The sequence below is a fragment of the Nilaparvata lugens genome, chromosome 6 (assembly GCF_014356525.2).
Source record: "Nilaparvata lugens isolate BPH chromosome 6, ASM1435652v1, whole genome shotgun sequence".
Lineage (NCBI taxonomy): Eukaryota > Metazoa > Arthropoda > Insecta > Hemiptera > Delphacidae > Nilaparvata > Nilaparvata lugens.
Genome location: NC_052509.1, coordinates 29503939 through 29527051, shown reverse-complemented (window position 1 = coordinate 29527051; position 23113 = coordinate 29503939). Strand labels below are relative to the sequence as shown.

The 23113-nt window shown below is 34.1% G+C and overlaps 1 long non-coding RNA gene across 1 annotated transcript; it reads left to right on the top strand.

Moving 5' to 3' along the window:
- The first annotated feature begins 14987 nt into the window (after positions 1-14987).
- LOC120351884 lies at positions 14988-20174 on the top strand. Its single transcript, XR_005571604.1, has 3 exons — positions 14988-15369; positions 16678-17228; positions 19926-20174. It is a non-coding gene; the product is annotated as an uncharacterized LOC120351884 (long non-coding RNA).
- The last annotated feature ends 2939 nt before the right edge of the window (positions 20175-23113 follow it).

Genomic DNA, 23113 nt, shown 5'->3' with positions numbered 1-23113 from the left:
TGCTATACAAATACTTTTACATTGAATTATTATTAAGAGTGTTCTCCATTGATTTGTATAGTTTGTTAGTTGTGTGTTTCGTTTTTTTTCAGTTTTAAGTCCAACATCATGTACCAGAGTGTTTCAGAAGGAATCCGTAATTGTTAGGAATTACTCTTAGTGATTTATTGTTCAGAACTGTTATCACGAATATTGTGTAGTAGCAATGAAAGTACAAATTGATATTGAATCTACATCAAATGTATAGTGTCGTACACAATGAATTAGAAAATGAATGAGTATAAAAATAGTTACACATACTCACTAATCTAGTTGAAGTGATCATTATACAGAGTGTTCCAGGAAGACTTTCAAGTATGGTTCCGGCTGCCAAACTGACACATAATGTCTTATAATGATTGGACCTAATCAATTCACCCTCGCTACCCCTAGAACCGTTCTCTTGTATTTTAACCCCATTCATTCAAAAGAATAATCAAGTTGAAATACAAGATGCTGGCTGAAGGTTTAGCGAGGGTGAATTTAGAGTTCAAAATTGAATATCTCTTGTCAGTTTGGCAGCAGGAACAGGAACAATACTTGAAAGTCTTTCTTGTAACAATCTGTATAATGACCACTTCAACTAGATTAGTAGGTATGTGTAACTATTTATACTGAAGTGGAATAACTAATGCATTGTGTACGACAATATACATTTGAAGTAGATTCAATAAATGTGTACTTTCATTGCTACTACATAATAGTCGCGATAACAGTTCTGAACAATTACTGAAACAATATTGCTTTATTATTTCCACTGTAATGTCTGTTAGAACTGCAATACTGATAGTTTCATCTACGAGAGATATTTGTTGCATTAACAGTAAGTATATTATTGAGTTTACCAAATCTAATTGGAAATACAACAGAAAAACGTATTTACTACAACTAGACATATAGTAAATGCTACAAAAACGATAGTTACAGCCACATCATTGAGATGTCGGAGATACTATTCAGGCTGTTTACGCAACATGAGAGTATCAATAACTGGACTTATAAATACCGTAGTTCATTTCACTAGACATACTTGTTATTTATACGTGAGGGCTATAGTGAATGCCAACAGAATCCAACAATGAAGTTAACATTTGATGGTATGTTCAACTATACACATAGGTAGAAGAATTGCTTACGATATTCACTTCAACTAGACAGATAGTAACTTGAAAGATCTTCCCTTGTAAATATTAAGTTAGTTTTGGTTCACACTACTAGACATCTAGTTATTTAAAATAACTTGTATGGTAAATCTGACTTAACTGATTAGTACTCCCACAATCCTTTTACGATTATATTATGCAATTATAATAGAGGTAGAATAATGACGTCACAGTATCTATGACGTCACAAATCTTACTATACCGTATAGTTGGAAATACCAAACACTTCAACCAGATCAATCAATCAATCAATCATATTTATTCATCAAATGTACAAGTACATTGAATATTGTCACATACACATGTCACATAAAACAGAGAAAATCAAAAGAACAAAACATCACACAAATACAGTCAATGTCAAAATAGCATAAAATTACTCCTGAACAAATTCCTGAAAGGAGTACAAAGACATTCCCACCAAATAGTCCTTCAGATGAGCTTTGAAACATCCTATATTTTCTATAGACTTCAAATTACTAGGCAGCATGCTAAAGTATCTATCACCCATATAAGTTGTCCTCTTTTCAAAGATTTCCAAGTTATGTCTTTGAACAATTCTTCCTGATCGTGTGTTATGACAATGTGATTTACTATTTCTCAGTTCAAAATCAGTAGATTTTCTATAGTACATTATAACATCATTAATATATTGCCCATGAATTGCTAATATGCCTAGCTGGAGGAAAATATGTTTAACAGAGTCATTCCTTTTGATTTTCATAATAATTCTTAGTGATCGTTTTTGTTGAATTATAGTATTTTATCGAGATTTCTCTCGGAAGTGCAGCCGTAGAAACATAGACCGTAAGCTATATTTGAATGTATCAATGCATGGTAAATGGCTTCTAAAGCGTTGAGACCGCACACATTGGACATTCGCCTAAGAGCATACAGGCCTGGGGATATTTTTTTAATCACATGACAGACGTGATTGTTCCATGACAGGTGTTCATCTAACACTAATCCCAGGAGTTTTGTGGCATTCTTTTGCCCTATACTTTTACCTTGACATTTTATATCTGGACATGAAACATTTCTGCTCTGGTTTGTTGAGAACGGGTCCACTACCGATTTTTTGGAATTCAGGAGAAGAATTCTTTTCGTCCCTAAAGCTTGCAGGAAAATTAATATTAAATTAGTACTTGAAGATTGGAATGAAAGCGTCATATTTCTCATCTACTACAGATTGATAAACTTCTATCCAATCAATCTGGAGCAAATCTTTGAAAAGAATTTTTAAATTACCATCATCAAACTCACGGCTAAGTTCTCTTATAGTTTTAATTTTCTGTCTTTTAATATTAAAAGTTTCAAACAGCTGAACGTCATGGTCAGGAATGTGGGTGATAACACCATACATTATTCTTATTTATATTGGTCATACAATTGTCTATTGCAGTTTCAGAAGATTCGGTAATTCTCGTGGCAAAATACACCTTATAGGTCATATTAAACATTTTTAGTACATTTATGAACTTATGATACGTGACATTTTTTTCCAAAACATTGATATTTATATCACCCACCAATACAACATTCTTATACTTCCTGCATAAAATTTCAAGTAAAATTTCCAACTTGTCTAAAAAAAGGGTCTAAAAAGCAATGCTGTGGCGTTCTATATAAACAACCCAGAACAAAGGAGAAATGATTGGCAATAGAGAATTCTGTAACACAGCACTCAAATTCTTTCTCCTTAGTGATTAAATGTATTGCCGGTAGGTTTATGCCTCTACTTATCAAATCTCTCTCCTTATTCATGAAAATCATCACTCCACCCCCCACATTATTGGCTCTACAAAATTTGGAAATTAACTTATAATTGGGTATATTTAACAAAGCTGATTCAGCTTCTTATTCAGCTTCTTCAGCTGAGCAACTTATGCTCAGAAATTGCTAATATATCTGGTTTGATCTCTTCCAGGTTAATTTTTAATAGATCTAGCCGTGATGGCAAATTTTACACATTCTGATGCATTATTACAATTTTATCATCTTCAATTTTTATTGCATTAAGTCCATTTTTTCCAAGAAGTGTAAACTTGAGGTTATCATTCATCAAAGGTGAAATAACTAAGTCAGGAATCCTAACACTCTTGTACACTTTCGCATTGCCTTTAATATTTATCGGTGAGGGTGGGAAATCTATGCTAAAAAATTAATTCTATCACTTAAAGAGTTTCTATTCGAACAGATAGAACTGTCTTCACTACATTGTCCAAACTTCAATGGTATTGGCTGAGCAGGTGTCTCTGTTGTGGTGTCACTGAGTCCCGAAGCGATCTTTAGTATGGTGTCCGCAACATATTTTTTTTCCCGGGATGGCTCAGGTGAAGACCATGAGATGTATGCAATCGTCGCCCCAAAGAACCCAAATCCGAATGAGAGAAATGTTTACATATTTGTTTCAAACGTGCATTGGTTTTAGCGATTTCCTTATTCACACAAGACCATCGAGGTAGATCATGTCGGTGCGGAATTGAAAAGATTAAAGCATTTGTGTGCTGCAGGTCCATAATTCTCCGTTTGCACGATTGGATCAAGCTATCAGCTTCATTGCAAGCCACATCATTTGTTCCGGCTATAATAACCGCAAGGTCTCGCTTGCTCATATCGTGGCATATACTTTTACAATCTTCGATGACTTTTTCGAATTTCGCTCCTGGTTTCAACATATCGAAAGCTTGATGATTACTCATTGACCGGGTTCTATTAGCCACCTGCCTTCCTCGACTGTCCGAGAAACATCTTATTTTAACTTTTTTATTATACGAATTCACGTTTGAATGACTAGGTTTTCGTGAGTTGGATTGATTCATAGATTGGCTGGTTCTGTAGGATTTCCCACCTTGTTCAGTTGGATCTATAGCACTAACGGAAACATTCAAACATTCAATGTTTGAGAAGCCAAGTTATTATTTTCTCGCCCTCTCAATTTTTTCCTCCATCTCTACGCTATCTTCCCAACGACGCTGCCTCAACTCTATCAATTCGAGCTCTTTACCCTTCAATTCGTCATGAAGATTTGAGCAATTTGCACATGTCATTTTAGTTTTTGTTTGAGTTGATACGTCAACCAAAGTCTTACATTCCACAGCTTCTACCCTATTCACTTCAAGAATTTTATTTTCAGAATTTATCTTCAACTCATTAATCAAATCCGAATTGATAGCTTCTAGATATGCTATACGCGATTTTAAGGAATTTATTTCCTCTTCTGCCCTCTCTTGATTGCACAGAGTCTTCGAAACATTCCTTTCTTCTGTTTCTTTCTACCTCCAATTGTCTCGATAATTGTTTATTTTCTTCCGATAGGTTCTCCAGATTATTAATCAATTAGTTGTTATCTGATAAAGAGTTGTCAAGTTCATTTAGGACTCCAACTAAATCTGGAGATTGTCTGGAATCTCTAATGATTACGGCCAAATCTATTACTGTTTCATCATATAAGTCATCTTTCAAATTTCTCAAATCAGATTGAACACCTTGAATCAACTTCTCGAGTCTACGGCGTGTCGTCATTTTCTATGAGATTGGTAGGGATTATAGAGAGTAGGATAATACTGGAAGGAATGTAGAAGATATTTGCCGAGAGAGCAGTCAAGGCGGCAGAGGAAGCTCCTGAATATTGTTGTGGAAGGAAGAAGTAGGATTCAAAATTCGCCCGCCTTTTAGAAGACTTATTGCGAGCTAGAATGGATAAGCTGATAAGTACAACGGTGGGTTGTCATGGCAACCAAAGGACGCTACTGTTGCTCACTAAAGCCGGCTAATGTTGTCTGAGTAGGAAAGAAGATAACGTATAAGATTCTTGTTCCTTAGGCTAGATAATCGGAAACCGAACCGGTAAACAGTTAGTTGTTGTTCTGCTCCTATACCCAAAAACACAGCTGGTCGTATTTGACAGGAACCAACAATCGAAACACTGACAAAAACTGAGATGATGTGTTAACCTGACAAAATGTTTGAATTTGAATATGGATCATTCCACGAATACTCACAGTTCATGCACGTCACTGGTAAGAACACTTATGAACAATTATGTTTGGTTACTGATATGAGTGAATTTAACACCTCTAGAAAATAATTAACTGATAATTTCAACAATTTTAAAGAGCTTATTGTGACAATACCATTCAGACCAAGGCAGTCATGCCAACTCCAACAGACAGAGATTGTAGATGTGATCAGATGTCTAACCGTCGATATTCTTGTGGTTAAGCCGGTTGGTTCTACCAGATTCTGGTAGCTTATTTTTCTCAGTGCCCCAGCCCACATTGCTAGTTAAACATTAAAGCTTCCCGATCAAAGGCTTTTTCGAATAGTCAAGCTTGTTAGAGATATCTTAAAATACGGCAATCCGAACTATTTTAAAGATCATCTCAAATTTGTCTCTGAAGGTAGAAGGATAGATGCTCCACATACTAGAACAGGAGAAAGTACTTTAAGGATACCCAATCATCCAACTACTATTTTCACAAAATCCTTCTTAGTCAGTGCCTGTCGTGCATGGAACGCACTTCCTGTTTCTATCAGGTCCATAGAGAGCCGAGCGAGCTTCATCCTGACTTTAAAAAAACATATTTTGGAACAAATGACTGAAACTGTCCGGCCCTAGAACGATCACATGACAACCAACCCTCACCCATCCCACCAATAAACCTTAAAACCTGTTATACGAATTCACGTTTGAATGACTAGGTTTTCGTGAGTTGGATTGATTCATAGATTGGCTGGTTCTGTAGGATTTCCCACCTTGTTCAGTTGGATCTATAGCACTAACGGAAACATTCAAACATTCAATGTTTGAGAAGCCAAGTTATTATTTTCTCGCCCTCTCAATTTTTTCCTCCATCTCTACGCTATCTTCCCAACGACGCTGCCTCAACTCTATCAATTCGAGCTCTTTACCCTTCAATTCGTCATGAAGATTTGAGCAATTTGCACATGTCATTTTAGTTTTTGTTTGAGTTGATACGTCAACCAAAGTCTTACATTCCACAGCTTCTACCCTATTCACTTCAAGAATTTTATTTTCAGAATTTATCTTCAACTCATTAATCAAATCCGAATTGATCCGAATTAGCTTCTAGATATGCTATACGCGATTTTAAGGAATTTATTTCCTCTTCTGCCCTCTCTTGATTGCACAGAGTCTTCGAAACATTCCTTTCTTCTGTTTCTTTCTACCTCCAATTGTCTCGATAATTGTTTATTTTCTTCCGATAGGTTCTCCAGATTATTAATCAATTAGTTGTTATCTGATAAAGAGTTGTCAAGTTCATTTAGGACTCCAACTAAATCTGGAGATTGTCTGGAATCTCTAATGATTACGGCCAAATCTATTACTGTTTCATCATATAAGTCATCTTTCAAATTTCTCAAATCAGATTGAACACCTTGAATCAACTTCTCGAGTCTACGGCGTGTCGTCATTTTCTATGAGATTGGTAGGGATTATAGAGAGTAGGATAATACTGGAAGGAATGTAGAAGATATTTGCCGAGAGAGCAGTCAAGGCGGCAGAGGAAGCTCCTGAATATTGTTGTGGAAGGAAGAAGTAGGATTCAAAATTCGCCCGCCTTTTAGAAGACTTATTGCGAGCTAGAATGGATAAGCTGATAAGTACAACGGTGGGTTGTCATGGCAACCAAAGGACGCTACTGTTGCTCACTAAAGCCGGCTAATGTTGTCTGAGTAGGAAAGAAGATAACGTATAAGATTCTTGTTCCTTAGGCTAGATAATCGGAAACCGAACCGGTAAACAGTTAGTTGTTGTTCTGCTCCTATACCCAAAAACACAGCTGGTCGTATTTGACAGGAACCAACAATCGAAACACTGACAAAAACTGAGATGATGTGTTAACCTGACAAAATGTTTGAATTTGAATATGGATCATTCCACGAATACTCACAGTTCATGCACGTCACTGGTAAGAACACTTATGAACAATTATGTTTGGTTACTGATATGAGTGAATTTAACACCTCTAGAAAATAATTAACTGATAATTTCAACAATTTTAAAGAGCTTATTGTGACAATACCATTCAGACCAAGGCAGTCATGCCAACTCCAACAGACAGAGATTGTAGATGTGATCAGATGTCTAACCGTCGATATTCTTGTGGTTAAGCCGGTTGGTTCTACCAGATTCTGGTAGCTTATTTTTCTCAGTGCCCCAGCCCACATTGCTAGTTAAACATTAAAGCTTCCCGATCAAAGGCTTTTTCGAATAGTCAAGCTTGTTAGAGATATCTTAAAATACGGCAATCCGAACTATTTTAAAGATCATCTCAAATTTGTCTCTGAAGGTAGAAGGATAGATGCTCCACATACTAGAACAGGAGAAAGTACTTTAAGGATACCCAATCATCGAACTACTATTTTCACAAAATCCTTCTTAGTCAGTGCCTGTCGTGCATGGAACGCACTTCCTGTTTCTATCAGGTCCATAGAGAGCCGAGCGAGCTTCATCCTGACTTTAAAAAAACATATTTTGGAACAAATGACTGAAACTGTCCGGCCCTAGAACGATCACATGACAACCAACCCTCACCCATCCCACCAATAAACCTTAAAACCTGTTATAGAATGAATTGTATATTTATTTATATATAATTATATATATATATATATATATTATATATATATATATATATATGTATATTACTGAAAGTTGATAACCCTGATCTACTTTCAGCCTACTTCATTTTATAAATCAATAATTTGATCTTATCTACCTATATGATTATTCTACTTTATCAATTTTATGTTTTTTTTCTCTTAAATATTCATATTAATTGAAATTTTTACAATATTTCCATTAATAAATACATCCTCAGTTTAATTGATGAAATTAACTTTTTTGTAGAGAGCTAGTGGGAAGGATTTTTTAAATTCTTTCCGAAGAATGGACATTGATATATCCAAAGCTCCACCAAATTTATGTAGATGCATAACAATATAATTATCTAGGCCTATAGTTATTATATTACAAATTGCTTTTTCATATCATATACAGTTCAATAATTATTCTCTCACTCTTATATATTATCACAGAATTACTACAGAAGGCTAGCGGAATAGGACATACTGTTCATGCGTAATCGAGGTAGTTCCTTTGCCAGATTGTAGACTGCACGCAGAACCCTACTCCGGTCTCGCTCACCCCCCTTCCGCACTCCGTCATCACAACAACTCTATCACCCACTCCACTGACAGGTAGTCGCCCCTCACTCCTTCACACTATCACACACACACACACACACACACACCACACAGATGCACACACACAGTCAACTCGGCACCAGACACCTGTCAACATGTGAAGCAATTATAGCAATTATAGGACTATTGTGATAATAATATTATTCAACCGCCTTCTGTTTTCTTTGCATTTCATCCCAACATTCTCACAGCTGAATCATGACTGTATCATTTATATTACTCTGTGTTCTGTAAGAATGAGAATTCTATGTAAAGAAGAAGTAAAGGAATAAGAAAAAGAGAAGTAGAAGAAGAAGAAAATATGAAGTTTTCAGTTCATCATCTTCTAAATATTTATTATTTTCTATCACTATTGTATAGTATATCTTCATCTTTCTTATCCTCTTCTCCTCCTTCATGATCCACTAATTCTTATTTCTCTCATATGCTACTCCTTCTTCTTCTTTTTCTCTTCCTCCTCGTAGAAGAAGAAGAAGAAGAAGAAGAAGAAGAAGATGTCTTCCTTCTTCTTCCACTATCTAATCTTCTTCATGTTCTACCACTTCTTATTTCTATCTTGCTACTCCTTCCCATTCTTCTCTTTCTTCAATGAGAAGAAGAAAAAATAAGAAGAAGAAGGAGAAGAAGAGGAAGAATAGAATGATGGAGAAGAGGAGAAGAAAAAGAAGAAGATGAGTAGATGATAAGAATAAAATGACGATTTTGAGTAGAAGAAGAAGAATAAATAATAGAACATGATGACAAAAAGATAATAGTAAGAAGCAGAAGAAGGAGAAAAAGAAGAAGAGCTACAACATGATGATGAAGAAAAATAAGTAGGAGATGAAGAGAATAAGATAACATGAGAAAAGAAGAAGAAGCTGATGTATTACTATTATTACATTCATTTAAACTACATAAGTCACCCTATCCATAATATTTGGTGAAGCTGAATTTTTGCAGGATGTTAGTATACATGATTAATAGCCTGGAATCACAATATACTCATTTTTCTCTCACTTGCTCTATAAGGTCAACTTTTGTAAAGATATCCAATACTCCAGAATCATTACCCTAAAAATGTTGCGTTTTCGGAACTAATTATCAAAACTGCCCTTTTTCACTATCTCGTAACTGGACTATTATTAACTAATGAGCTGTTTAACATGCATTTGAACATGAAGATTCTGAATTTATCACTTTTATACCCTGGCCACCATGGGCGCCGACTTATCAAAATCTTTGGGTGGGCTCATTGGTTAGGGGTCTGGGGAGGGGTTTTTTTCCATATAATTGATCAGAATTTTTTATGGACTCAGCCACCCCGAAATATTTTTTGGGTGGGTTCCACAGCCTACCTACCTACCTACCCAGACCTTATGGAGTCGGCATCAGTGCTGGTCACTTTTTTGAAAACTGAGTATCGTACCATTATAATATAATGGAGAACTTCGTTTCTCTGATACCTTTTTGGCTATTGCATTTTGTGTTTCACACAGAAAGGACTTGTCACGGTTGATTATAAGAATCGTTCAATGGTGGGTGTTGAAAACACTGATGTCTCTCTTGAATGCTTGCTACCATCGGACTCCCCAATGCTTAATGCCCCCAAACAGAAAACTCTAACGGTGTAACATCCGGGTTGTGGGCATATTGTTCCATTCAATTAACCTTGGTAAACTCACACAGAAAACACACGCAATTCATTAGATGTCAATTAAAGGAAGAAACTTTGTAATCAGAAATCAGACCCATGTTTCCATTTCGCCAATCAACTTTCAATGTTATTTTATAACAATAATAAACATCATCAATATAATGCAATGCTAATTTTAAGATCTGTTTAGCAAGATTAATAATAAATTTGGAGACACATTAGAGCTCGTTTCACTTTCATTGCACTTAATAAAATTATTATTTATTTTATTGTTATAACATATTAATATTTATTATCACGTAATATCATGAAACTAGTTTATGAATTTCCTACTGGACTGACTGCTAAAAAAAGTATCAGAAAAGAAGAGAAATGAACATCATAACTTGATATTTGACCGAACGAAGTGAGGTCTAAGATTCATGTCGACGGTTAGGCATTTCTCTTAATGTTTACATGTTAGAATGTTTACATGTTTAAATGTTCAAATGTTTATAAGTTGCGCATTTACGGCGAAACGCGGTAATAGATTTTCATGAAATTTGACAGGTATGTTCCTTTTTAATTGCGCGTCGACGTATATACAAGGTTTTTGGAAATTTTGCATTTCAAGGATAATATGAAAGGTAGAAGGAGCCTCCTTCATAAGTCGATATTACAGTAAAAGTCAGATTAAAGAATTATTCATCATAAATCAGCTGACAAGTGATTACACAGATGTGTGGAGAAGCCAGTCTATTGCTGTATTTCCATAAGGTCTATAGTTTCAATCAGGTGGATGAGAATACTGCGTGAGGTCTACTGTTCACAAAACTGCTAGTAGTTCTGTGAACAGTAGACCTCGCGCAGTTATACACCAACTATTCATTTGATCAGATCATGCTTACACAAGATTTAATTATCATATAACGCTCTCCGGAATTTAGCGCGAGAAAACCAGAAGACATCTAGGCGCCAGACGAGCTGTTATAAGTTCTTTGCATCCTATTTATTAGGATAAATGATCAAAACTGTTTTAAATAAGGAATGCCGATATCCAAAAGCACAACTTTTTACAGAATTTACAGTTTTAAATGTAAGGCAATTGTACATTAAATCTTTATTGATCTACATAAAAACTAATAAACTTAAAATTTTATCAGATATTTTACATACCTATCCTACACGGTATAGAGCTAACTTCGGTTTTGCGACGCCGCAGGTGGTTCATGGAGTGGAGCTGAGGACACCTTTTTATTTGGCTCAAATGGTCTATCGTAATTTGCCCGCTGAGATAAGAACTGATATGGATGAATGCAGTGTGGCTGCATTCAAGAGTAAGGTGGAGGGGTGGCTATACCGCCTGGGCTGGGAGTCGTCAGAAAGCCTGCTTCAGTCTGTTTATTGGCACTAAGATCATCTCTATTAATTTGATAGCTTTTCTTATACATACATAGATTTTTTTTTCATTTTTGAGAGCTTATAAATTTTCATAACTTACCTTTCTTCTCTTTATATTTACCACATACTTTATTTAATCGTTTATAGATTTACACATCTTCATTACTATATCCTTTTCAATAGTCACTGTGGAATCGGCTGGTTTCTGTTCCTCGGTAACTTTTTATATGAAAAGCTACCATTATTTTTTACAATAAGTATATACAAAATATATTCCACTCATGCAATCTCAAGAATTTATTCATATTCCAATTCTCGAATCTGTATAATATATATGTTACTCTTTTCAATCTTTTTCTGTTTATGAAATTTCGTCAATGTACAATGTAATAGGTAATTTTTAATTTCATAATTATAATACAAACTATCTTATACTTACCTTCCTCTTGTTAAAGTCGGACATTCTATTACCTATATAATATTATGAATAGACTATTGGCTACCCACTGTAACAGGAACCCACCCCCTACACTCAGACGAATAGTCTTGTAGGGGTATTCCAGTAAAACATGCTCTGTATTACAATGTTATCTGTTTTTTGTATGGAGTAAAGAATATTTGAATTTGAATTTGATAACACTCACATCATAAAAGCGTTATAAACTGAATAAATTGCAATTTTCAAAAATATCTTAAATTATGCCCAACTATTCTCTCCGATTATAGGAAAATAATGTGGAGTTTGGAAGAAATTGGAATTTACCACACATTATCCTGTTTTAAGTGTATGAGAGTTAAATTTCTAGAATAGAAATGCCCTCCGAGTTGGTTGAAGAGGTTGTCATCCTTTCGTAGTCTTTCAAACAGGCATTCAACCAATCCACTTGTCTTAGAGAATTATCATTTTTTCAGAAGGAATATATATTGTAGGGTACTTATAGTATGAATTCATAATCATACATATACTTTTCAATTAATGATTCATTTTTATTAAATACATTATTATTGGATCATGAAGAGTTGGTTTTCCTTTTCACAAATAAAAAATAAAGAATGAGAGTTTAACAATAAGAGAACAAGTATCATTTGAGAATTCCTCTCACAAATTATAAATGAGAAATATGTGTTTCACAATACGAGAGCAAGTATTCAATACAATTCTCAATAATTACTGAAAATTCCCGACGCGGTATGCATGCTTTAATATAATTATATTCACCCTTATATTTTGTTGTAGTTTCTAATTAGAGAGATTCAACCAGAAAACTATTTCCTGATCAAGTATATGGAAGCCATAATTTTTCTGAAAAAAGAGATTCTCCTCCTAATAATAGTTAACAATAGTTAACACTCACACTTCCTCCTACTCCATCACCTCCTTCTTCCCCTACTTCTTCTTCTTTTTCTTCTTCCCCTTCTTCTTCTTCTTCTTCCTCTTCTTCTCCTTCCTCTTCTTCTTATTCTTCTTCTTCTTCTCCTTCTCCTCCTCTTCCTTCAGCTCCACCACCACCATTTTTATCTTCATTTTATTCATCTTAATCTTATTCTCCTTCTGCAGAGGAAGAAGAAATGAAGATGAGAATGGAGGAGGAAGAGGAAGAGAACGTGAAGAAGATGAAGAGCTGAGAATAATAATAAAATCTTCTTATTTTTCTCATTATTCTTATCATCCTCCTTTTCTTCTCCTTATCATATTAAAGAACTTATCATATCAACAGATTATAGAAAAATAGAAATTATATATATTCATAATTCAGCTCTAGTGTTGTCAGAGCAGAAAGCTACATGTCACAAAGGAATGAAATTGTTTGTCTTTTATAATAGGCCACTAATTGGCCTTTGGTTGTGCTTGCAATAATTATTATTGTTGAGGCTTCCTCAGAAATGAGTTGAAAGCCTGGCAGGCTGCCAGATGCAGCTATAAAAAACCGGATCAAAAGACTGACACTCTCCTTCCATATTCCCATGCCAGCCCACTTTTCTCCTTCCACTCATTTCAAGCCGTTACAAGCGACTGTTGACATGCTTATGCAATCTGGTGGGACAATGCAGAACTAACTTATGCTAACTTATGCGTGATATTATAAATGCACTACGTTGTTATTCTCATTATAGGAGTTTTCTCTGATATTATGTAAATTTATCTATAATTTTGCTGTATTGTAAGCTATTGTATATAAGTGTATAACTTAAGCCAGTATATATTGTTATCTACATGAATAAAGTACTCAATCAATCAATCAATTGTAACTTACATGAATAAATAACTCTCGTCTGATAGCATTATTTTTCAATCATAAGAATGATGTCCATTTTTCCCTTATGAATACTATAAGTATGATACATTGCCAGCGCATGAATCTAGGTTTTGCTAACCTTGTCAGATTGCCCTAGTGGGAGAGATCCATAGAAATCAATAGAAAAACTCTATTGATATCAATAGGTACTCATGGATATCAATACATGCTCATGGATATCAATGGAAATCCATGGATACCAATAGAAATCACGGTAAATACAGTCAATGAACTTATATTGATATCACTACAAGTTTAGTGATATCAATAGAAGTTCATGTATACCAATAGAAATCACGGTAAATACAGTCAATGAACTTATATTGATATCACTGCAAGTTTAGTGATATCAATAGAAGCTCATGGATATCAATAGAAATCCATGGATACCAATAGAAATCACGGTAAATACAGTCAATGAACTTATATTGATATCACTACAAGTTTAGTGATGTCAATCGGAGTCCATGGATTGCGGTAATTTTAAATGCAGTTTAAAACTGAATAATTTTGGCAAATTTTCAATTTTCCCGAAACAATGTATTTTTGATGACTGATTTGGGTGTAGAAGTGAATTTCCAGCACTTTTTGTCTCCTGCAAAAATCGTCTACAGGGCACCATTAACAATATATAGACCTTTTGCGGTAATTTTAAATGCAGTTAAAAACTTAGATTATTTTTGGCAGATTCTCAATTTTCCCGGAACAATGTATTTTTGATGAGTGATTCGGGTGTAGAAGTGAATTTCCAGTACATTTTGTCCTCTGCGAAAATCCTGTCAGACGTGCCGTTAACGTGCTACTGACGTTAAAATTTTTAAAAAAAATTTGTATTTGATCATGGAAAATTCTAAAAAAAATCATGTACGATTCTGTTCATATTGTCAATCTTATCCTAGAATTTCAAATGATTCTATCCAAAATTGGAGAAGTTATACAACTTTTTCAAATTATATCAAAGTTTATGAGGAAAATCGTGCAGTATCTGAACTATACACACTTGAACTTTGAATGATTTCAATTCAAATAATAACTACTTCTACTATTTATCGATCCCAACATTATTTCAGTGTCAAGCACAAATGTCCCCCATAAAAATCATTAACCCGCACCTGAAATAACATTTTTTTAAATAAGATTGTCAATATCATTAATTTTGAAATTCCCACCATCCATTGGTCTACTATGGTATCGAATTAAAATATCAACATATTTTTATACTATGAGATAAACGTATCGAAGTTTCAACAATCGATATATCAAACAAACAAATTCCAACTTTTTTCTGGGGCAAACTGGTTTTATTGCATCAAACAATGTAGAAATTAGGACAGTATTCCACTCTTACTTATTTGAAATATGTAATTTGAATAATGCATTCCCAAACAAGTTTGGAAATATATAATTATGAATAATCGAATATCGATGATATATTGATATTTTCATAGTAGGTTTATCGATAATGGGTTTAGGGGTTTAGTTCCCATCAATTTAGATTGATGGGAAGGCGGTTGTTGGTCAATGCCCAGGGAATGCTTCGGGTTCGGCATTGTAACATTTAGATCGTAACGGTTTTTTGGTATCTGTTGTTTTGTGATTTTTGTGAAAGATCAGGTTTAAGGTAAGTCAAGTGATTTTGTTTTTATTGATGTACTGTATAATGGAAGAATACATTTATTATAGTCTTAGATACTTGGACTATATTTATTTAAATGATAAACTTTTTGATAGACTAGGCACATAACCTCAAAGCCTCATATCATAGCCTAAATGAATTATTTATGAAATAATTTTAATAATAATAAAAGTACGGTAAGCCTCTTAAATCTATCAGTGCTGGAAATGAACGTTTATTATTCTAGGCAGACACATTCCAGGGGAATGCCAGCACATATAAATTGAAATGTGTAACAAAAATGTCTTAACTTGTTGTAGTTCAGTCACTGAATCATTTTATATATTTGAAAAAAATACTTACTTTTCTTGGAGTATTGGGGAATTCATTTTACTCCTGAGGAGCAAAATATCTGCCTGATGAAGCTCCTCCTCAGGAGTGAAATGCATTCCTCAATACTCCAAGAAAAGAAAGTGTTTTTTTTCTTCAATTGTTATAAGTAACACAGTGTCTGAACTACAACAAAGTTTTTGTATAGAATATAGTGTCTTGTCATGGAAAGCAACATCAATTTCAAAAATATCTTTTTAGCGTAAATAATTCATGTCACCACATAGGTAGGCTACTAGCCTAATCTACACTCATCTTAATATAATGAACTTAATAGCAATATATGACTGTGGATAGATGGATTCGGATGACTAATGGCTAGATAAATTTTAATGGAAGCGAGCATTATTATAAAATATCTTTTTTTTATACTTCGAATAATTTTGAATAGTTTATTTGAATTGATGTAGCCTAGTAGATATCATTTAATTGCTTTCTATTAGAATTTATTCAGTTGTTTGCTGGTGCGGCAGGCTTTATTTAGACTTTTTCAACAAGCAAGTGATTCATCTATTTATATTAATAGCTCTATTTCTTATTCCAATTTAGAAAAACTATAGTTGTAGTCCTCTAGGTTTGTTGGTTATAACTGGAGTAAGCACATCACCTGTCAGTACCTTTAGCTGAGTCGTTGTCTGTTATTATTATTAGTGAACGAATCCCCAATTAAATGCTGTAAATCACCCCGAATACTTCTGCTACTGCAAATATTGAGGGTAAACAGCTAGATGGAATTTCTTTCTAGATCTTTCTTATCTTTTCTAGATAGGAGGTTCAAGAGCTAACATACAATATCAGCACAGTTGTAATAATATTCTTGGTACCAAGAACTGCTGCTTTCTTCATCATTCTCATATGCCAGTTTTCCTATTAGTTTTATTGTAATTATTATATTATACTAACAATGATTTTATTTCTCTTCAGGAGGCTAAGGCTGTTAAACAATTTAAAAAAGAGGCAATGAATTCAACACAAAAGAACTTTTGAATTTGACAACACAGACCAAGAGGAAAAGTTTCAAAAGAAGCCTGTTTGTAAAAAGTGATGATGATGTCTGCGAGAGTGATTATGAAGCATCGCTGGTAGACAACAGCGACGATGAAGTTGTGCCAAAAAAAAGTATATAATCCTAAAAAAAAAAACATGAAGACCTAAAAAGGAAAGAAGAAGACAGATATAAGTCGTTGAGTTCTAAATACAGAAAAGTCAAGGATCAGTTGGAAAAAGTATCTGAGTTTAATATAATACTTGAAACAAAACTTTTAAAACCTACTATTCTAACCAAATCAGAAACAAATATTGATGTAAGTGATCAAACACCAAAAATTCCTGCTTCGATTGGTGAAAGCATTTTCTTGAGTACAATGACGACATCACCCAAAGGAAGCTCAAGCAAACATTCGCCACCATCTACTCTGTGTACATTTCCAGAAATGAATCTGACAAAACTTACTGAAATGGAGGAATCTTTTACTGTGAGTATAATATACTAATTCATTTGTTATTCTGCTCTTTTAAGATGCGTACAGATTTAAGCGCCGCAAACATGAGCAATTCACTTTTAATCAGCTCATGCCAAGCTTTTTATATCTGTATCTTACCGTTTCTGTAAAAATAAAGATATAATCAGCTGATTAAAAGTGAATTGCTCATGTTCACGGCGCGTATATCTGTACGCATCTTTAGGTATCTTACAAGCCAAAGACATACATGTATTTGTTAATTATATGATTGTAGGCTAACATTTTTTTGGTTGTTAAGAGATAGCCCATGCACGTTTTGGAGAAGGCAGTGTATAAACTTCTTAACTTACTTTTGTATTATAAGGTGTTAACCATTATTTTAGAGTATTTTTATTCACCAGACATCAAAAATAACTAATATTTCGGAAGAACATCCAGTATAGAACCCCTCTAATCCGTTACCTTACGGAATGCAAAGGAAGTTTGATTAACGGAATATAATATTCTCACCACCACATATATTCAGTTATCAATTAGTTCTACTTTAAATTATTACCTTTCCATTGCAATATTTTTCCTGTTCACATGCCTAAGCTCTAAATTGCTTTCACTAGGCCTGTCTAAAAAAATCAGGAATTTATAGGTTACATTAATATCAGTTTCAGTCCTATAAAGCCAGATGACTACTAGTTTCAGGTTGCTAAAATCCCACTATCAAATTGTAGTAAGGCATTTATTAATTAGATTAGTACATGGTTCTAATCAAGACTCTCTCAAACACAGACTAACACAAATTACATTTTAATTTGATTGAGGTTTAGAAGTGGAACTATGTAGGTAGCACAGGAGACACACTGTAACTGCTAGAGAAGATGATAACTGAATGCTGAACTATGATTTGATCTGAAAATTACAATTTCATAATGAATAGGCCTGTATGAATACTCGAAACTCGATACTCCCCAAAAAATGGATAGTTAAAGAAGTAAGTGTTTTTTAGTCACATATTTTAAAATCCATCGTTGGAGACACCCTTTTAAAACTTACATTAATCCTAGCAGAGGATAAAGATATAGGATCATATTTATTGAACGAGTGTTAACAAGTTCTCCCTTTCGACTTACTGGAGGTCAAAGTTGTTTTCTGTCTGTTTGTTTCTACAATCACTTTAAAGAATTGATCAATAAGCTTCAAATTTTGAACACATATTCTTCAAACGTTTTCACAGGTCAAGTTTGTTGGACAACAAAATTGATTCATTCCTTCGTCCTCTTCAAGGATATAACTTACAAATAACATTGAATGTGCATAAGAAGAAAATTTGTTTGATTTATCCTTTAGTTAGCTGGAATAAGATTTCATGTTATTTCTATGATCATTTCATTCATTTAAAAAAGTAATGCTATTCAGATTAATTGCTAAAGTCGCTGTCCATCTGTGGGTTTGCTTGTTTGTGAGAATTATGGAAACAACTCAATATTTTTTCTTTTCCTAGGATAATTGAATAGGTTTCATTAGGAATCCTATTTGAATTGAAAGAACCCTTTGTAATTAAACTTTGTGCAAGTGCATTTATAATTTCTAGATTATTTTGTTTATTCACTTGCTCTTTTTTGTGTATTTATCATCATAATATTTCTTTGTGAGGAAATTGAATCTTCCAATGCATGTACTCTTACTATTGATATTATCTGTTTTTCTAAACATACAAGTTTACTGTCTTATGAGATAGTTTTGAAATTAACTTTTAAAACAATTTCTTGATTGCAAAAGTGTTCTGTGCATACTCATATATATATACATTCATACAGTACTGTCTTTTTAGTGTTGGGCTACATTTGAATATAAATCTGAGTACCCTTTTTAAATTATTTCGTCACAACATGTTTCTGCTACTAATGCATTAGTATTTATTTATTCTCCAATCACTTGAAAATGACATTAGTAGCCAAAACATGTCTTGAAGAAATAATTTAAAAAGGGTACTCAGATTTATATTCATACAGTATGTATGTGATTATGTAAGGAAACTATCTTTCTTCCTATTTTTCTGTGAGAGTTTTCATCATTAGCCAAATTTCTCAAATACATTTTCTGTAGGTTTTTTAAAATATTTCTTAGAAGAGCTTAAGCTGCATGTAGATTTTAAAATCAGAATGATATAGCGAGCTCTTCAGCCCAGGGGGCTAACTAGTTAACGTACTTATGGTTGTACACTACCTGGTAGCAAAGAAGTTCATTGGGATGCAGCCAATGTAACGAGGAGCACGGCGTCGACAAGAGTGACCCTCTCACGGTCATAGCTCAGGCATCAACTTTTTAAAAACCACTCAAGGCTACATTACACGGATCTTTTTTGCAAGCCTGGTGGGAATGAACTTTCAATAATGAGCTCCAATTCCCATTAAAATTCAAGCACTGCGTTAGAGTGGGAAACAATTTGGCAACCACATGGGCTGTGCATTGGTATATTCAAGATGACGTTCAACTGCAGGCTCAACCTCCAACTTCTCTGCTGCCAGGTAGTTTAGTTGCATTGTACCCACCATTGATATTAATTTCCTTTCACGTGAGGGAGAGTCATGCATATTTAAATACATTTTTAGGTTATTAAATAAATTTGCTGGTAGATTAAGTCATGAAATAAAATCCTTATTTTCTAATTTCTTAAGATTTTAATAACCTACTTTGAACTGTTATTTGTTCTAGAAATGTTCAAACGACGGATCCTCCAGGAGAATCCGAATGCTTCGAGAAGTGAGATGGAATTAAGATGCGCTAGCATTAACCAGTACATTGCTCAAAAGATCGCAACCCTAAACAGAAAAAGCTTCAAATCTCCTGGAGCACACCCAGATAAGGACATATTAATTCATGAATAATATATATGCAATTTAATGTTTCTTCATAAATAATATAATAATATATGAGCTACTTTAATAATCAATTTGCATTTTAATCATGGCTCAATTATTTACATTCCTCAATTTTTGTCAATAAACATCTATTCACTGGATCTAATTTACTTATATTTATTAGATAATTCTTAAACTGGTATACTTCCTTGTCTGATGCTAGTCACAGCTGAGTTAGAATTCTAATATTTGCAAATGGTATCTTCATCCTATTAAGCTGCTATACGAGATTTGAAAGGTTTTTTTCTATAAAGGGGACAGGTTGATTATGGATGGCTATTGATCTGTATTGATATTAATACATTGTTATCCATGGATTTCTATTGATCTGTATTTATATCAATAATTATTTGGGCCAATACACATCAATAGGTATCCATGGATTTATATTGATGTGTATTGATATCAATACAGCTGGGGATGTATTGATATCCATGGATCTATATTGATATGTATTGATATCAATAGGTATTTGGGCCAATACACATCAATAGGTATCCATGGATTTATATTGATGTGTACTGATATCAATACAGCTGGGGATGTATTGATATCCATGGATCTATATTGATATGTATTGATATCAATAGGTATTTGGGCCAATACACATCAATAGGTATCCATGGATTTATATTGATGTGTATTGATATCAATAAAGCTGGGGATGTATTGATATCCATGGATCTATATTGATACGTATTGATATCAATAGGTATTTGGGCCAATACACATCAATAGGTATCCATGGATTTATATTGATGTGTATTGATATCAATACAGCTGAGGATGTATTGATATCCATGGATGTGTATTGGCCCAAATACCTATTGATATCAATACATTTTTTTTCTATTGATCTCTATTGATCACTTCCACTAGGGTGAAAAGGGTTATTTCCGTTTGAAGAATGTATATGTTAATTGACATTCTTGCATGTAGGCTATCCTATTATTTATCTATTATTCATAAATAATAGATTGTATTCATTTATTGTATTGTTCTCAATTTGACAAAATAGAATTCATTTGATACCTATCAATAATTTTACAGTGAATAAATCATTGAATAATAATTAGGTATATTGTCAATGATTTGAATAATTAGGCTAGAAGATATTAGGCCAGCTAATATAATGAAATTTTACTCACATAATCTAAGTTTATCAAACCAATGTAATCCTTTTCTCATACTCACCGACAAGCAGTTATTACAGTTCCATCTGTGTACGAGTATTATCGCAGGTGAAACATTTCATTTGGTATTATATAATCAAGCAAATTCAACAAGTAAATTCCAAGCGAACAAAGCACCTCATCAAGGACATCCATGAATGATAATTATAACTAGTCCTATGCCACTTTTAATCTAGTGGAGACCTTCCACTAGAGCGAATTTCCATCTCCACTTGCCGAGCTATAAAGAGGAATTCACACTTTTTGGCATTCTCACCAAACAAAATTTGAATTTGACCAAACAACTTGATCTGATTTTGCTTGTTGAGAATTCTAGTACTCCGTTCTCTGCAGGTGCTATTCAGGCGTGGTATATAGGTATAATTTGATGCGGTTCATCCATCGGAGTTAGCAGAATTGCTCAGTGAGTGGAGGTTTTTCAAAGCGAAAGTGTGTTTTTAGGAGGCGATAAAAAGATAGTAATGGAGCGCACAGCTATATGCTGCTTTCGGAAGCGATAAACCTGGTTTTGGTGCTGAGCTGCTGGAAGAACGCGACGCAGTGCGGCGCATAGGCGAATGAAATGGGCAACAGCGGCCATAGCTGTGTACAGTCCCCGTCCTGTATCTTTGCCTATCGGCGGAGGGCCACGAGAAGTCGATACAGGCCGTTCAAAAACATTGACCATTTTAAAAAATGTTCTAATTTTGCTCCAAAATCAATCAAATACCATGAAACTAAACATGACGCATCTTTTTTGTCCTTTGAACTTTTGACGTAAATTCATCATTCCGAAGATAAATGGAATTTAATAAGAATTTGACTTGACTTGAAAATAATGTTCCCATTTCATTACCAAAACAGTTACTCTCGAACTAGTCATCAGAAATCAATGAAATTTCCGCAATATCATGAGAATTGTTGGAGGATACCAATAATGTCAATAAAGTTCAAATTCGAGCAACGATTCAGTGTGAACGAGGTATATAAGTCGTAAAATTTACAACTTCAAATTTCCATGTCATGAAAAAGTTACGTATCGAGAAAAATTTTTGTTTTTGATTTTTTGTGTATATATATCGCGTATGAAATGTAGAGAATTAATTGAATTTATTTTTAAAGAAAAAATCATGTAACTAGGTCTTTCCGCTGAGATTCTGCAGAGCGTTTAAGTTACGCGTATATCTATTAGGCTGAGCCTTTTAGTCTGAATTTTGGCCATAGTAGGCTACACAGCTACACTTGAAAAATATTATCCACTACCTGAAAAATAGTAATCACTACCGGCTCCTGAAAAAAAGAAGTAAAACAATCGCACACGCAAAAACGCGTTTTAATAGGGACTTTGAAAATATCCTCACGCTAACGAAATATGCATATAATATAAGTATCGAGCAGACAGTTCGCTAGAGACTGAAACAAATACAGTGCAACGGCATGCATATCCCCCCCGAGGGGTACCTTGCCTATCTGCCGGTTCAAGGTCGCGTAGGCAAAGCTACAGGACGACTACTGTACTCAGCCGTAAGGGGATTCACCACGAGTGAAGCGTATTACCGAATGCAAACACACAAACTCTTCTCACACTAGCTCAAAAACTGTCACTTGCTCTCTCACTCATTCACCCTCACGCATTCTTCTTATACATCCATCTCACTTCCTCATTTTCACTGTGAGCGATTTTCAACAAATTTATCACCTTAACAGACTGACAATATTTATTGTTATTGAAAAACTTGGGTGTTATGAAAATGTTTTATCATTTTTACTCAGTTTACTTATTTCCAATCAAAACTTCATTGTTCTTGAC